Source organism: Neurospora tetraspora (assembly GCF_033439725.1).
Source record: "Neurospora tetraspora strain CBS 560.94 chromosome Unknown B0H65scaffold_6, whole genome shotgun sequence".
NCBI lineage: Eukaryota > Fungi > Ascomycota > Sordariomycetes > Sordariales > Sordariaceae > Neurospora > Neurospora tetraspora.
The window spans coordinates 82,636-101,902 of NW_026944388.1; positions in this window are offsets into that span (position 1 = coordinate 82,636).

Below are 19,267 nucleotides of genomic sequence, written 5' to 3' on the forward strand. Positions count from 1 at the left end.
TTACCCTATTTTATTATATTGGTATAGTCGAATTGACGATGCTAATAACGATAAATATTAACGTTCGAGTTCGAATTAAAGATATTATTTACTTCCCTTCAATATTAGTTAACTTATTGTTAATTAGGGTTCTTTTAGAAAGCGGTTTGATTTAGGATATGAAAAGTAATTAAATTAATTTATAGAATTAAAAGTCTACTATTTAGTATAATTACGTTAATAAGTTGATAGTCCTTCTAATTATATCATTTTATAATTTCGATTAGTCTAGAATCGAGATTAAGAACGTTATGTTGGCTTTTATTAATTATTTAATAATATATAAGAGAATGATGTACGTAGGTAAAGAGTACGTTATAAAGGTTTACTAGGAAGTGGGTATAATTCTTAGTAATATTTACAATTATTTTTAAAACGGTTATATACTTATAAAGGCTATTAATACTATATTTAAATATATTTATACGATTACGACTGCCCTAATTCAATTTATTCGCACAGATATTATTTAATATAATTACCCGAACTATTTAGGATAACGTTATTGCGTTTATTTTATTTGTGAGGCTTCTAGTTATTATTGGGTGGATTTTTATAAAATTAAGGGAGAAGCCTTTATTAACTTAAATACTTCAAAAAATGGATTGAATTCCAGACGGGTTTTAAAATTAAAATTATTAGCCTTAACAGCGGCCTAGAATGAGGTTTACCATTTAAGGAATTTTAAAATAGTTAATTATACCGGTGGGTTAGCGAAGAAGGTATTTAAATTTATAAAGTTATAGTATATATAACACAAATAAATAGTAAATCGGAAAGAGTGGGCGCAATTATTATAGAGCGTACTAGAGCCTTAATAATCGACTTTAAGATACTACCCTATTTCTAGTCCTTTGTAATTTAAAGTATTATTATAATTATAAATCTAATGCCGTCAAAAATTAACTTAGAAAGTAAAAGTCCTTATAAACTCTTTATTAGAGGTATACCCGGTTATTGTTATTCTAGAAACAGAATCAAGCTATAGATTAAGTATTTGCATAGTTATTTCTATACTGTATACTACTATATTAAACCTTAGAAACGTACTAAGGGAAATAAGTTCGAAGAATGTAGTCGATTAGGCCGTTTAATCGTTTATAATGATGCTTATACCTATATTTATTAGATTTAGGACCCCGAAATTAGCTAGATTATTCGTATTAGCGCAGTTAAGTTTGTTGAGTTAAATTAATTAGAAATATCAGAGGAGGCCGCGATTTAATATATTATTATTATTAGCGATTAGACCGTTCAAAAACTTGAAGAAATTATTAATAGTAGAATTTAGTATTAGATTAACGTTATTGGAACCTACGTACTAGTAGACTCCCTAACCCTATTTTAATAAGTTACTGATAAGTTTAACCCAATAGAGAAGAAGGACGTAGTTTTCGAACTCTTACCGATTTACTATTTAATTTTAGAGGTAATAAAGTCTCCGGAATTAGTATTGGGTCCGGGACCGATAGCTCTAGTACTTAAATAGTCGTCTCCAGAATTCCAACCGATATCCGATCCCCCATTTAATTCTTACGACGAACCGATGCGATTAATACAGTAAAAGGAAGACTTTATTAATCTCGATAACTTTGAAGAAGATTCTATTTTAAACAACGCATTTAACAATTCTTTTAATAAATTTGAAAGCATAATCGAAGAATTTCGAACCGAGGAGGCTGTATTTAAACCCTAATTTGATTTTTAATATTAATAATAATAAAAAGTTCCTTAAATTATTATCCCCCTCAAGACTAAAGTTCCCGATTTATTTTTCAAAATCGTTAAATTTTAATTCGATACTCTAATACTATTATAAAGGTAATTGCCCCGCGAAATAAAATCCTTAAACCTATTTTCTATAGAATAATTTTAATATTTGTTAAATTAATTAAAGTAGATATAAGGTAGCCAACCCTCTGAGGTAGAGCCTTTAGAGGTTACTGAAGGTAGACTTCGTCGTTTAAAGGTTAAGTTACTTAGGTATAACTACGATATATAGCGAGCTGTTAATAGTAGTAATAATATTATCGATCTTAATTTGATTCTTCTTATTTTTTATTATAGTATTGCGGAAACTAACCGTATATTTCGTATCTTCGAATATTACCTTATAATTATAAAGGTCACTTATAACCTGGCTTAAACTTTAAACTGTAATATCCCTAAGAACTATAATTAAATGACAAAATTACTTAACTTTAAAAAATATTAGTTACTATTAATAGAAAAATAAGTTAAAGTATTAGAAGAGGTAGGAGTATATTACTTAGTCGAATATAGTTGTAGTATAGACGTCTTCCTTAGTAAATACGTATATAACGAAAAGTATAATATTAATTTGAAGGAATATATAGTTTGTAGTAAATAAGTAATTGATAGTAACTTTGAATATAATAAATAGAATTTATAGGATATTTATATTGTAACTACTAATTTGTCAGGCCCCAAAAGGGCTGACACCGCACCGGCAGGCACTTGAGCCGAAGGACTCCGACGAGCCCCAGCAGGAACGCTAAGCATTAGCATCGTATGGCGTCGGAACGGCTCAGAGATCTTACGGGCTGCGCCACTACAAAATGGGTCTTAACATTTAAATAAATAGCTATTGGAACTTCTTCCTTTGGGAGAACGGTTTAGATATTAAATTACCCTTTATTGTACCCCTAATTGGCAATCGCTCCCTGCGTGAATGCTCCGTCCGTAGGCACCTCAACCTACCTTCCTCCACCAATCCTAATATATTAATATCTCTACCCTCCGGGAGTTGAGCCGTTACCGATAGGATATAAATACGTAGCGGACGCTCTATCTCTCGGGCTATCGACGATACCCCCTCGGGATAACCTCCGTAAGAAGAATTTCCCTCTAACTTACCCTTACTATTAACGTTGAAGCCTACGTCCACATTTGCCCAATTTACTAGAAAGCGAAACTACAATATTATAGGCCTTACAATCACTTTACGTCCCTATCCGTCCCAACTATCCTATAGCAAGATATCTCGTACAATTTTATCACCGGACTGCTTAAAACGTATAACCCTATTATAAACCGGATATATAATGCAATCTTGGTTATTATTAACCGGTTTACTAAATATACCCTATATATCCCTACGCAAAAGACGATTAATATATAATAATTCGCCCAATTTTTCTAGCAATATATTTTCCGCCCTTTCGGCCTACCTAATTCTATTGTATCCGATTAGGGAAGCCTTTTTACTAGTACTTTTTAGAAAATATATTGCGAGTTACTAGACATCCGGCGGCGTTTTAGTACCGCCTAGCACCCCCAAACTAACAGCTAAACCAAATAATAAAATTAGAATTTAGAATTCTACGTCTATATTTTCTACGATATAGAGTAAACGGATTAGGTATCGAGGCTCGTTCTAACGGAATAAATTTATAATAATTACTTTTATATTATAATTGGTAAATCCCTAGTAGAGTTTCTCTATAATTATTAATTACGAAGCCCCGTTGACCTAGAATGAAGAAGGGGTATAGTCCTACCTACGGCCGCTATTGAAAGAATTGTAGAATTTATACGGGGAAGGGCGGTGTGACGGCGCTGGTGGACTGGGTCTGGGTGCCATGCACGGATGTGGTTCACGAGGGTGCTAGTGCTGGAATAAGGTACATGAGGATTCTGGGCACAGCACAGTCCAGGGGATACAAGCTATTCAATTGGCCATGCCAAGACTGGTTGCAGGGTGGATCCTAGCACGTACAGGGTTTGTCTTGTAGGTAAAGGGGATACGAGTGAAGGAATTAGCTAACAACGACCTATATATAGGTCCCGCTATTGCTTATACGACTAGGATATTTATTTAGGTCTATACGCTTATATCTAATTCTCTTCCTCTTTTTTTTTCCCTATCTAAAATCTTCTATTATAAATAGAATTTTAGCTTTACTTTCGACTGACCTATACTATACCCTTACATTATTTCAAATTAATTAATAATGACCTAGGAAGGTTAAATCCTAAATTGAAACCGAACTTAGAAAGATCTATCGTAAAAACTCAAAGCACCGAATATCTATAACAATATAATAATACTACTACGCTTAATACGCAATAGTATTAATAGCCGTAAAGGTACTAAATAGATTGAGAACTATAATGATAATCGTTATAAGGAATCCTCTAACGACGATAACGACTGTAATAATACTTTCTTTAGAGAAGAGGGCGGAAATAGCGATGGAGAAGGAGGCTCTAATTCTCCCAATTCTAACCCTAAGTAAAAAGAGGAAATAATTATAAAACCGAAGCTTAAGAAGAAGGTCGCCAATAAATGTAAGACTATCGATCGTATTATTAAAAATAATATATATAAGGGTATGTACTTGAATAAAGAATATTATAATAGCCTTTACCCCGATAAGGAATGCTCTTGTAATAAATTTATAATTCTTCGTAAGAAATTACTATATTATATATACTATTAATTAAAGCTACCTAATAAAGTATTAGCCGATATATAGTAATTAATATAAACGATAATGATGAAGAACTTAAATTATCTTTCGATTTAGTCGATTAGTATATTACGACGGTAGTTGAAAATATTAAAATTTTTAATATTTAAACTAAATATAAAGTTACTAACGATTTAAAATAAAAGATAGAGGAATTTTTTGAATTATTCTTCTGCAATTCTATTCCTAACGTCCCTTTCCAAACCCTACTCCCCTTGAACCTCCTATTTTTAACTATTTAATTAAAGAAGAATTCGTTAAATTATACTGTAGAGATCCTTAGGCTATATTTTAAGAATTTAAATTATTATCTATTATGAGTATAATATAAAAAGAATAGGCATTGGAGCTTTACCGCCTCGTCTCCTACCTAAATGTCAAATTTAAAATTATTTATAATTAGGTCCCCGCTCTAACCGACTATTATAATACGACCGCTATTAACCCCGTTATAGTCTAATAGTTAAAGGACTCCTTTATTGAGAAGGAAGAAACTATTAAGGGCCTAAAAAATCTCGTTACTAGCCTGAGTATTAATAAAGGAATAACTAAGAATAAAAATAAGGGAAAGGCTAAGGAAACAATACTCTTCAATATTAAGAAGGATATTAACAAAGCTCCCCTCTAGACTTCTACCTACTTCTCGACTTTACCCCCTAAAATTAACCCTAATAATAGAGAGCACTCCAACTCCCGCTACTGTAATACGAAGTAGGCCAACCCGGCTAAGTATTACAATTAGGATAAGGAAGACAATATTCCCTTTAAGGCCTAGTATAACCTATTAAAATAAGTTCGAAATTGATGTTAATTATTACCTAACCGATTGTAATAAATTTCTACATATTAAGAATTGTCTAACCGGCTATACCTACTATGCTTTAATACTATATTTATATAAAACTTACCCGGATTAAATTAAGATCTACTTTAATTTAATATTTTATTTATAGCGTTAAGATTATAACCCGAACTAGGAAAAAAATATACTCTATAATTTTACTAAATTAAAAATAAAAGATAACGATAATTTTAATTTTTTAAAAATAAATTTATTCGGATAGTTAGCGAGTACTAACGTCTTAAGACTAAATTGAAGTGTAAATTGTTCTAACGTCTTCCTACTAAGTATAAGAAATAAATAGGCGCAAAATATTATAATTCATCTATCTCCTGTAAATTATACTATATAGATGATTCCAATTTTAAATAAATATTGAAAACTATCGCCGACGAAAATAAAGTTCCTTCTAAATTGGGTAAGAATAATAATTCCGACGGAGGTAATAAGGGATTTAATTCTATACCTAAACTTATTAATAGAAATAGAGGAGGAGGCGCCGCTCGTTAGGATAGTAACTATTATAAAGAGACTACCCGACTATTTAACGAAGGTAAATACTTCTTCTATAAGAAGAAGGGTTATATTAAGTATAATTATCCTGAAAAAGAATATTTCGACTGCGAACGTCGCGACTGTATTGCCGCTATTGTTAATTATTATCTAGTTTACAAAAACGGATAGGAGGCTCTAACCGCCCTAATTACAATTCTAATTAATAAATAGGGAAACTAATTACCTTAAGTGAATTAGACTCTTTCCTAGGGGAGGTATTGGTTATAAAGTAATAGAAAAAGGATAGACAGAACTATAAAGGAAAGGAAAAATTCAATTTAATACCTTTTCTAGGAAGAAAACCTTTATTTATTTAATATACTTTAATCAATAATAGAATATTTTTATCTACATTTAATACTTTAATTAATATAAGAATAAACGGTTATTTATTTATTAATACCGTTTTTATTAAAATATTAAAGAAATGATTATTAGTAGAATTACTAAACAACTTCCCAACCCAAGGAATGAGCGATTATTAAGGAAAAACGAATTAAAATATTAAAGAGGTTATTAAAGCCGCTTTGAAGATTTAAAACCGAACTACTCCGCCCGACTACTTCATTGTAATTAATATAGTGTACAACATTATCATCGGTCGGAAATAGCTTAACCTTCACAATATTTAGGTAAATTATATAAATTAGTATTTACTCTTCCCCCTAGAATAGAAGCTAAACCCCAATTAATTAAAGTATTTCGAAATTTAGGATTCGACGTTTATATTAATTAACCCCGCCTACTAAAAAGATTTAGAATACTACGAGGCCCTTATAATTAGGGAGAATAAATAACGAATATATAATAGAAATAATAATTAATCTACTACCTACCTTATAAATAATTATACTTTTATAGAACTTATCCCTACAAATTAACTTTTCCTTAACTACCGTAAGAAAGAGATCGATTTAGAAATATAAAATTAATACCGACGGGAAGCTTGATAATATTAGAAAGAAATTAAAAAGTAAATTTAAAAGTTAAAGACCTTCGCTAATAAAGATATTAAACCCTTAATAGTCCCTATCACCCTAGCAAACTTCTAATATATTTATAATAATATTAGCGAATGAATTACGCCTAGCCGCACTATCTTTAAAACTTTATTACGATTTTCAAGAACTCTAACCCGCTACATAAAATAGAATAGAATTTAATTAACTTTATTTACCTTATACTATTATTTATAAAACTTAAAAAACTCCGTTATTAAAAACAACCTACCAAAAGTAAATAGGGATTGGACGCCTAAGGTACTTACTAATTAAAATACAATAGTATAAGTTAGTATAAGTATCGTCCTACCTAAATATATATACTAGATAGGGATTTCTTTATACGTTCCGTTAATAAAAATAACCGAATTACCTATTCGATTAGTATTTTCAAAATCGACTAATTTATTTAATAAAAATGAATTATCGATGACCCCGCTTAGGAACCATTCCCCCGTAACGAAAAGGAATTCTGCGATAAAGCCCTTTATACAATTCCTCTTGAATATTATAACGAAATTAAACTCTTTAGTAAATACAATTTAAATATATTATTTAAATACCGACTGTATAATTATAAAATTAAGCTCGACGAAAGCCACTAATTAGAAGAGTTTAATTATAATCCTCTTTATCAAATATCCTTTAATAAATTAGAGGCTGTATATAAATATCTTTTAGAAAACCTATTAAAAGGGTTTATCGAAGCGAACTCGTCCCTATAAGTAATACTTATTTTATTTATTAAGAAAACTAATAATAGTCTCTACTTCTATATAAACTATTAGAAATTCAATGCTATCACTCGAAAGGACCGCTACCTATTATTCTTAATCGAAGAAACCCTTACTAAAATAGTTAAAATACAATAATGCACAAAAATTAATATTTAATAAGCGTTTTACTGTATTTGTATAAAATTAGAAAATAAAGAATTAATTACCTTTTGCACCGGTATAAGAACTTTTAAATATAAAGTATTACTATTTAATTTTACTAATAATCTAGCTAGATTCTAAAATTTTATTAATTTAGTCCTAGGCGAATATTTAAATAATTTCTATATAATTTATATTAATAATATTTTAATATATTCAAATATACTAGAGGACTACTGGAATTACGTTTAGAAGGTCCTTCGGAAGTTAGAGGAAATTACCTTGCAAATAGACTTCAAAAAGTGCGAATTTTATATTACTAAAATAAAATTCCTAAATTTTATTGTAGGATAAAAAAGAATTTTAATTGACTTTAAAAAGGTAGAATTGTTAAAGAATAGGTAGTACCGTCCAATTTAAGAAGAGTATAATCCTTTTTAGGGTTCTACAATTTTTATTAAAAATTTATTAAAAATTGTAATTATATAGTATATTCCTTTACAAATCTAATATAAAAAGGAAAAACCTTGACCTAAATTAATCAATATTAGGCTACTTTTAAAGAATTTAAAAGATTATTCGTAGAAACCTTACTCTTAAAACACTTCTACTATAATGCCGAAACGAAGGTAGAGATAGATGCTAATAATAAAGTACTAGTAGGAATATTATTCTAATTGTAGGAAGATATAGAAGAATAGTACCCAATTACTTTCTTTTTAAAAAGTATATAAGGCGCAGAATATAATTACCCTATTTATAATAAGGAATTGCTCGCCGTTATTAGAGCCCTCCAAATGTAATAATCCGAATTTTTTAACTTCCAATACAATAAATTATTTACAATTATTACTAATTATTAAATATTTAAATATTTTAGTACTAAACGCCTTCTTAACTTCCAATAAGCCGGATAGGTAAAATTCCTATCCCAATACTACTTTAAGATTATATATCGACCTAGTATAAAGAACGTAGGAATTAATACGCTTTCTTATAAGTCTAAGGATTTTAAAACTTAAAAAGATAAAAAGGATATATACCGAACGCTTTAAATATTTAAACTAGTAGAAGAAAATACCGCTAAAATATCTATCATCGCTTCTATAACAACCGTTTCTAGCCCGCCGTTAAAGGAATCAGTCCCAATCATAATTTTAAACTTAGAAGAATTAAACCTAGTTGAACCGGAAGGGTATAAATTAGTAAATATATTTATAAAGGCCAACCGCGAGGACGAGTCCCTAGAAGAATATTGCATTTATATTTATAGTTTGGACTTTAATTTTGTAATACTAACTAATAGATTCCTAATATATTAAAATCGCCTAATTATCCCCAAATTGAATAACCTACGTACGCGTATTATCGATAAAACTTATTCGACGTTAGTTGTAGTCTACCTAAAGAGAATTAAAACCAGAGCGATTTTTAAGATATAACACTAGTAGTTATATATAACTAGACCGTTTTATTAAAAACTATATAGTATATAAGGCTAGTAAAATTCCTAGGGATAAAACCCCGGGCTTACTATACCTAATTCCCCTACCCGCCCAAAAACAGATATTTATTATTATAGATTTTAAGAAGATACTAAAGGATAAATACGGGTTTAATAATGTACTAATTATAATTTACCGCTTACTAAAATCATTCTAAATTACCCTTTATACAAAAAATATAACTGCCCGTAATGCAATTCAAATATATTACGAAGGACTCTACTATATTTATAGTATACTAGAAGAAATAATCTCGGATAGGGGTCTACATTTTACGTCCGTATTCATTAATAAAATATCGAAATTAATTAGGACAAAGTAAAAATTAGCTACTATAAAGTATAACTAGATAGTAGGCTGAGTAAAAGTAATAAATATCTATACTGATCAATAATTATAGCCATTTGTTAATTATTACTAAAATAATTAATTTAAGGCTATTCCCACTTTAGACGCTATATAGAATAATTTACTATAAAATAATGTAGGTTTATCCCTATATAAAATTATATTTAGCTACCCTATAAGGATACTTTTCAATTAGGACGCTTGTACCCAAAACCCTAATATTCTCTGGATAGAGTAATTAATTAGAAAGCAAATATAGGATTACCCCTAGCGTATATATAATTATATTGAGTACGCTTAGGAAATAATATGGAATGTATAAGAACAATAGGTTACGTAAACGAATAAAAAGTAGAAGGAACCCGATTTTAAATTAGGCAATAGGGTTATTATTATTAGGAAGTTCTAATTTATAATAATTCAACCTAATAATAAGCTCGATTTCCCTAATACCTATAATTATTATAAAATTATTAAGAAAATAGGGTATTCCTACTGATTAGAGCTACTAGAAAGGTAGAAAAGTACTAATATATTCTATATAGACTATTTATAGAAGTATAATAATAATCTGCTTCCGGAATAGGTACCCGAATATTCCAAAGTGGTTATAAATAAGGACGGAGACCCTGAATAGGAAGTTAATCAAATTATAGCTTCTAAGGTAGTTAACGGGAAGCTCTTCTACTAGGCGGACTAGAGAGGTTAGGACTCTAATTTAAAGTAATATCCTACGTTTAATTTTAAATATGCGCTAAAAGCGCTTCAAGACTTTTACGAAGCCAACCCAAACGCTCCAGGCCTGCCCTAATGATTAATAATTTAGTTTAACGAAGATACAGAATAATATGACGATAATAAATACTCCAAAACGGAGAGATTAAGGTATTTACAACGTATTACGAGAAAGAAATAAATATAATTTATAGTATTCTATATAATTATTTAGCAAAACTCGTAGACGAATCTTTTATGTAGGGGGGGGGGGGGGGGGGGGGTAATATAATAACGCTAATAGATTAAGTTTAGGTGCTATGTATAGATATAATTTATAAGGGTATTAGTATTAGAATAAGATATATAGAGGATTCTAGGTGCAGCACAATCTAAGGGATACAAACTATTCAATTAGCCATACTAAAACTAGTCATAGGGTAGATCTTAGCACGTATAGGGTTTATCCTACAGGTAAAGGGGATGCGAGTAAAAGGATTAATTAACAGTAACCCGCATATAGGTCCCGCTATCGCTTATACAACCAAGGTATTTATTTAGGTCTACACGTTTATACCTAATTCTCTTCCTCTTTTCTTTTCCCCATTTAAAATCTTCTATCATAGATAGAATCCTCGCTTAGCCTTCGGCTCACCCATACTGTGCCCTTGCAGGCGGCGGTAATTAACGTTTTAAATAAAGTTAACTAGGGGTATATAAAATAGTATAATAAGTTTTGTAAATTGTAATTTGTAAGTTTAAAGTCGGCGATTAAATACTCCTCAATATAAAAAATATTAAATAATAACGGCCGAGCGTAAAGCTTTCGGATAAATTCCTAGGACCTTTCCGAATTATAGAGGTTACAGGCGATAAGAAAATAGCCTTCTAATTGGAATTGCCAGTATATTATTATATCTACCTGGTTTTCCCTATTGTATTGTTGGAGCTTTATTATAGCAACCCAAACATAGTTATATTAAAGGGCGAAATAATAAATATCGAGGACGAAATATTGTAATATAAGGTAGAAATTATTGTAAAATACGTAGGTTCGGGGAAGAATCGGTAGTATTAGGTAAAGTAGAAGGGGTATCCGGAACAGGATAACAAGTAGATATTGTTAAAGAATTTAAATTACTTAAAATTATTAGAAAAATATAAGGCGAGGGAATTATAGCGGAGGAAATAAGTAGGAGGATTAGTTATAAGGTCGATAAGGGTTAATTAAAATAATTAAGAAGTAGTAGTAGAATTGAATTATATAATATAGGAAATTAAAAAATGTAAACGAAGTAAGGCCGGACTTAAGGGATAGAAAAGTAAAGAAATATAGACGAAGTAAAGCTAAACCTAAGGGATAGAAAATAAAAGAAGATTAGTAAAGTAAGGCTAGAATTAAGGGATAAAAAATAAGGAAAAATAAATAAAATGAGGCTAGAATTAAGGTATTAGAAGAAAAGAAGATATAAATAAAGTAAAGCTAGAATTAAAGGACTAGAAGAGTAGAGGATTAGAAGAAAACGAAGTAGAATATAAAAATAAAGTATTTAAGAAATTATACAATAACTAAGGTTAAGAATTGTAAAAATTAAGAGGAAAATAAAAATAGGAATTAACTATTTAATTATCCTAGGGCAATATTTCTATTTATTCCGACCGAATATAAGTAAGGTTCGGGATTATTTACTTAGTTGAATTACAATTACTAATATGGGAATTAAACCTACTCCTTAAAATCTCTAACCTCGTACGCTACTATAGCGCCTATTAATTATAATATTAAAATTAAACCTTACCAATAATATCAGCAATCTCTTTATTATCCTCCTACAAGACTTCCGAAAGCGTAGTAACCTAGTTCTATAAAATACTAATAATAGTAATTACCGTCGATAATTCTATCCTAATAGTATTAATTAAATCCACTATAATAGTAACTATATTAGCAAAGAAGGACATATAAATATTATTGTAGAAGGCGATAGCAATATTCAATTTATTAATCTTAATTTCAAAATTAATAAAGTATACAACGAACGGGCTATTAAGAAGCAGGGAAACAATATTTAAAATAGAGGTAGGGATATTAGTAACATTAAAAGCCTTAAAGGAATTAAAAATATTTAAAACTTTAAAAAAGTTAAAAGCGTCGGAAGTATTAGAAGAGTCCGGGGCGCCGGGGGAATTGGAGGAGCTTTAAGCGTTATTACAATTAATTATAATAAGGGGTATAAGAGCCATTTTATAAAAGCGAATATATATAGTAGGAATACGTTAGCTGCGGGTAACTATTTTACTAATATTCTAATTTAAACCCCTATAAAGGTAAAGGTTGGACGAGAATTTCAGATAGTTAATATAATACTTATAGTAAATCTCCTACAATCTAACAGCGGCGACTATAATAACCTACTTACAATCGGTAACCTCTATAGGGACGTAATTATCAAAACTAGTAAGTACCTAAAAAGTAAAATAGGCCTATAATTATATTCTAAAGGGCATTAAAATAGTAGGTTAATTATAAGTACAGGAATAGTAAGTATATTTATAAGTAGCGGTCGAATATAAAATAGCGCTGAAGAAAGAATATTAATAAGAACGGGAGATTGGGGTAGAATATATTTATACTTCATAAAGTAAGTAAATTCATTAGCGTATTCGAAAAGGAGGTTATCGTTAAATTCCTTAGTAGCCTCTATATTAATAATAATTTTGGTAAAATTAAAAGTATAAATTGCGTAAGGAGGGAGGTATATAGTATTATAAGAGAGTTAATAAAGTAGAAAAATAAAGCGTTTATTATTAGACAGGTGGAGGGTTATAATATAAAAACCGGTAGAATAAATAGTAGTAGCGATAAAAAGAGGAAGAAGAGGAGAGGGGAGAAGAAGGGAGGGGGAAGGGTTTTTATACCTAACGTAAAAGATTATTTATAGACTCTAGAGTATAGACTTACATAAACCCCTATATTATTATAATGATTAGGTAATTAAAGTAAGTATTATATAATTATAATCAACTTATTGAAAAGGTTTAGAATAAGTAGATAGAGCGTAGTAATAAGCGAATATTAGACAATTAGAGTTTCGAAGGCGGCAGGATGAATCCTAATTAATTATATTATTAAGTAATTTATTTTATACTCCCAAAAGCTCGCGAAACGTTGAAATGCGGGTTCTTAGTCGACGACGACAGTAAAACTAACTTTGATATTAGAATCGTATTTAGGACGTCCGATCACCCCTATTTACGATATTATATTAATTACGTATCGAAAAAGTAGGTATTATAGCAGTCGGGAACGATGGCCGCGGTCTAGCGGCAAGCCGACACGCGCCCGGAAATCCCGCGGCCGGAATACCGATAACGACGACGACGGTTAATAGCGCCGAACCCGAAGCCTCCCGGCCCCGAAACCCCTTTAAGAAAATATAGAGAAATTCCTTCTAGAAATTATAAATTTCCCTAATATCGATAGCCTACTCAACGCCTGCATAGCGTAAGTAGAAAGACTTTTCAATACCGCTAAGGATATTTTGTTGGAAGTCCGTGCCCTGGGCCGCCCATTCACCGACTTTGCCCATTCACCGGCACTCCCTTCCAGGTATTTAGGCTGCCCTAGTTTCCGTTTCTCCTCTTCCATTAGACAACAACAATCAAGCCCTTTTTCGTTGTCGCCTTTTCCAGCCCACCGATAAATAAACCCCTATACGTACTAAGGTCTACCCTACAACCAATCTTAATATAATTAATTAAATAACTTGTATCCTCTAGCCCGTACCATACTCAGAATCTCTATATACCTTATTCCATCGCGCATAGCACCCAGGCCCAAACCCAGTCTGCCAGCGCCGTCACAATCTACGTACCCCCAACACCGTAAAATAAAGCTAGAAATATTTAAGAAGGTCGACGACACTTCTAAACTTAATATTATATAAATTCGAGAAATTACTACTATAGTACGAGAGGACTTTCCTAGATCCGTATATACAAGAACCAATATATATAACGTACGCGTCGTTGCAATTTCAATAACTATACCCCAACTAGCGCCCTAATTAAATTATTTAACGATAATAATATTAAATATACTAAAAGAATCGATCTAAACGATAAGGAACGATTATTAGGCCTTATTTTTACCTTCCCAATTTATATAAATATAGTTAAAACATTTCTTAAGGTTATGATTATCGATAATACGTATAATACCAACCGGTTTTATTATCCCTTTTACTAAGTTTCGAATATTTCTTCTACTAATTCGGTATTTAATTATATTTTTAGTATTATTAACAACGAGAAGTAGGAAGTATGTAATTTCCTAATAGAGGATAATAAAAAATTAAACTTACGGTACAACTTTCTTAAATCTATCGTCGTCGTTATAAATAAATATAAGGAAATAAAGTAATTATTTAGTAATACTTTCCCTAATACCCAGCAACAACTCTATCTATTCTACATTGTTAAGAACGTATTATTTAATATTAAAAAGAAGTAAAAGAAGTAAAAGGATAACGATGACGATAATTTTAAGGATAAGGAACGTAAAAATAATTAGGATAATCTAATGTCTTTTAATTTAATTAATTAAGGCATTTACTTATTAATATACAACTTTAATTCGAAGGCGGCGGCTAAAACTATAAACGACCCCTATGACGTTGTAAATATATTCAAACTTATAATATACGCCAATACTAAACCAAAATTCTAAGCTATTTAGGAGAAATCAAAAACCCAATTTCAAGGCCAGAAAATGGTTCTTCAATATATCTAGAAGAATTAGCTTCTTATTAAAGACTAATAGGTATACTATTATATTAGAAAGTACAAGAATTTTGGTATTAAGGTTATATCCTTAATCAAATTAAATAACTTTAATATTAAGGGCATTTCATCCGCGGGCACCAGGGTCGTCTTACACGGGCACCAAACCTTATACGGGCACCAATCGGGTTAGGGTTTAACGTGCACATTATTTTTTTCAATCCTGTAATACAGTCAGACAGTAATCGTACAACACCCTTTCGGTGTAATTCAGTGCCAAGCCCAGTTTATAATAAAGAACTCTTAATAATAATTAAAAGAAACTAAAATTATAGTGCTTAGAATTAAAAAATGCTAATAAACTATTTACTATAATCATAAATTACTAAGTATTAGAATATTTCTTAATAAAAGAATTATTTAATTTATATTAAATTAAATAAGCAAAACTATAATTTTAAAATAATATACCGACCTAGCAAGGATAATATAGCGGCGAATATATCATTAAGAAAATTAAAGGAAATAAAAACTATAATCTAAAAGAGGGAGGACTAATGGATATTAAGATTCTTAAAATCTAAAAATAGAATTTATATATATATTAGCGGTAAAGAAAAAACGCTAATAGCCGAATTCCTAATTATCTTTTTACCTACGCCAATAGTACTAGCCCCTGTCAAATTAAGGTCTAAAGATTAAAGCGGCGACGAATAACTATAAAGAAAAGAAGATCATATTTGATTACAATTATTAATTAAATAAATTTTGCACGCTAACCGAACGAATAAATCTATTTCTATTTATTATACGAAAACCACTTCGGCGGCCGACGACGAAGGCGAAAAAGACCCGCACCTCTTATATATATAAAGCCTAATACTATATAATAGGAAATTCATCGTCCTAAATACCAATAACTTTAAGACTAAAGTAATAAAAAAAAAATATTATAATATACTATTTACGGTATATCCAAGGAGGAATAAAATGAGAAAAATAATTACCCCTCATTATTAGTAGCCTAAGTTAATAATAAATATAAACCGATATATTAATAATTACTATATTCATTATTCTTTAAAAGTCCTACTGAATAAAACCCCTAAATTATTTTTTACTATATTTCCCTAATCCGATTATAGAGCGTAGCAATCTATTATTATAAACTTCAAATCTATACCTAAAAATAAAAAAGGGTATAACAACGTATTAATAATAATCGACCGCTTTTCAAAACTATTTTAATATATCCTATATAAAGATATAGTAATGGGAAAAAAGGCCGCCCCATTCTACTATAAAGGACTATACTGAATTTTGAGTCTACTTTAAAACGTTATAAATAATAGAAGTCCCCAATTTATTCCGGATTTTACTTAAGAATTAGCTCACTTACTACGGATTAAATAGAAATTAAGCAATACCGGTCACTTATAAACCGCCGGCTAGGTAGAGATTATAAATGAATATATTAATCAAAGATTAAGACCCTATATATTTTATAATTAAAACGATTGGTCGGATTTACTACCCGCTTTAGATTTCGTCTAAGGGATATTTCCATATAAGAATTTAAACGGAATATCGCTATACAAAGTCCTATTCGGATATAAATACATACTACCTACGATAGACTAGATATAAAGAATATATAATAAGCAATAAAGTACCCCAAAGGAGAAATTATTAAAAAAGAAAATAAAATAAAGAGCTTAAAGATTAGAAAGGGTATAAACTATAGCTAAATCGGCAATTTATAAGGCTTAAAAAAATAAACGAAATAAACGAACTGTTATCGACGCTAACCGGATTTTAGGGTTAATAATAAGGTTTTTATTATTAAAAAGATTTAATCTACTAATAAACTAAGTAATAAATTAGATTTTCTATTAATTTATATACTTTATAAAATCGTTGGAATGATTGGATATTCGTACGAATTAGAAATCCTAACATCCTAGAAAGGTTTAAAAGTATTCTATACTAACCGATTAAAGAAAGACCTAAGTAATTTACTACTTGGGTAAACTAACAAAAACCGGGCGGCGAAATTATTAACGATAAAGAAGAATAGGAGGTAAAAGAAATTATAATTTATAAATTAATTAATAGGCAATTAAATTACTAAATTAATTAGAAAGGTTAGGACCTAAACTTAATTTAATATAAGGCTAAGGGATTTAAAAACGCGGTACGAAAATTAAGGGAATACTACAATAATAACCTAGAAAAGCCGGGACCACCGAAAAGGTTATATTTATAATTAAAAGCGATAGAAAATAATATAGTCACTAAAGACTATAAAAACAATAACCTACCAGTAGAAGGATTAATAAAAAGTAAGGCTTTAAGGAGGTTTTGAAGAAAAAAGTAGCAATTAATAAGAAGAACAATTATAATAATCAATTATAGACTATAATATTAATTATATAGTATAGTAGTATTGTATAATAGCCTATACTATTTGACGAGAGTACGCTAAGGTCCGATAGTATTTGTCCTCTACTTGGGAAGCGGTCTATTCGAATCCAATTAGGGGAAAAAAAATTTATAATTTTTAGTAATATGGCAATTAGATGAAAAATATAATCGTAATACGCGGAGTAGAATTTATTTCACGTTTCCTTTTAAAAACTTTTATTATAATATAAAAAATTATATTAACCGTTATAATGATTTTATATATTTATTTCATTTTGTCATTGTACGATTCTTAGCATAGAGTTTTATTTTATTTCTCTTCTATCGCAATATAATAAATTGAACCAACTATTACAATAGGTTTATATATTTATTTACGACCTTTTATATAATTATATTTTTCTTTTCTTTTATTTTATATTTCTTTTTCTCTTACGGCTTTAGGGTTGAACCTTTCTTCGGAAGGGGGGGGGTAATGTTATAGTATAGTTGGACAAGTTCCTCGAGCATTAGCGACTAGGTAATAGGGTACCGGGCATAGAGTACTATAGTATGTTAAATAGAAGGTTTATATTCTTATTGATAAGCTGTACGGATTAGGAAGGCGGCGACGACTGGCAGTTCTAACTTATATATCCAGAACCGTAATACCTTCGTTTGACTACTTCCCTTTTCCTCCTTACACTTAATATTACTTTGATTTGTGGCTTCTAGTCTTGCAGTTTACCTCTCGTAGGATCACGCTTTCACAATACTTCTTTACGGAATTCAGTTTCGTTTTACTGCACATCTTGAGTTCCCTAGTCTGTACAATCGTGCTTATCAGTTGTGAGGTCACAACGGCGTTGAATGCTGCAAACCCAATCGCGCAATGACCGTTGAATGCGAGGGGCTCTCCCCCGCCGGTTGACGCGCACGCCAACTCAGAGATGGAAAGGTTTTTCTGCCCCCGGCCAAGCTAGAGCCTGACCCATGGGACTTTTTGCCTGCTTTTTGTACCTTTGCCCTGCCGCCGTCGCGGGCACGACTTATTATCATGTACTGGTAGAACGTAGTCGTAAAATACATTCTTCTTCTTCCTCTTCCAACCTATGGTTTGGTTGTTCAGACCTTATTTTGAAATACGTACCTCTATGTACCGTTCGTGCTGCTGTGCGGACGGAATATCGGCTGTCCGATAGGATCCTGCCCGGGTTGCCGGTGTCCCGCTGGGCTGCCAGGGTGGTAGACTAAGACCCAGTTGGGCGGCACGGCGTTTCTGGAACAGGAAATTTGTAAGGAGACAACGGTGAATAAGTGGTCGAACGACCGCTTCAACGATGCCGTCGGTACCGTGTATACCACAGGCTGAACGTGATATACACTGTGATTACTGCGGGCGTTGTGCTTCTGTCCCGAAGTTACGGATCTATTTTGCCGACTTCCGTGATCTACGTTGTCCTACGCGATAAAAACGTAGCACGTGTACAATCCCCTCCCGGAAAGTTCGTTAGTAGCGTACCGCTTTTTATCACTTGATGTGGTTTTACTCAACCTGCGCTGAGATCCGGACTAGCAAAGCCTAACAAGGGATACGACCAATCTTCTAGTGAGTTGATGCGGGTCACAGGGTTTCTTGGGAACGATCCAGTAGCAGGATTGGTTGAGTAAAACCATATCGAGTGAAAAAAAGCGGTAGTGCTTGCAG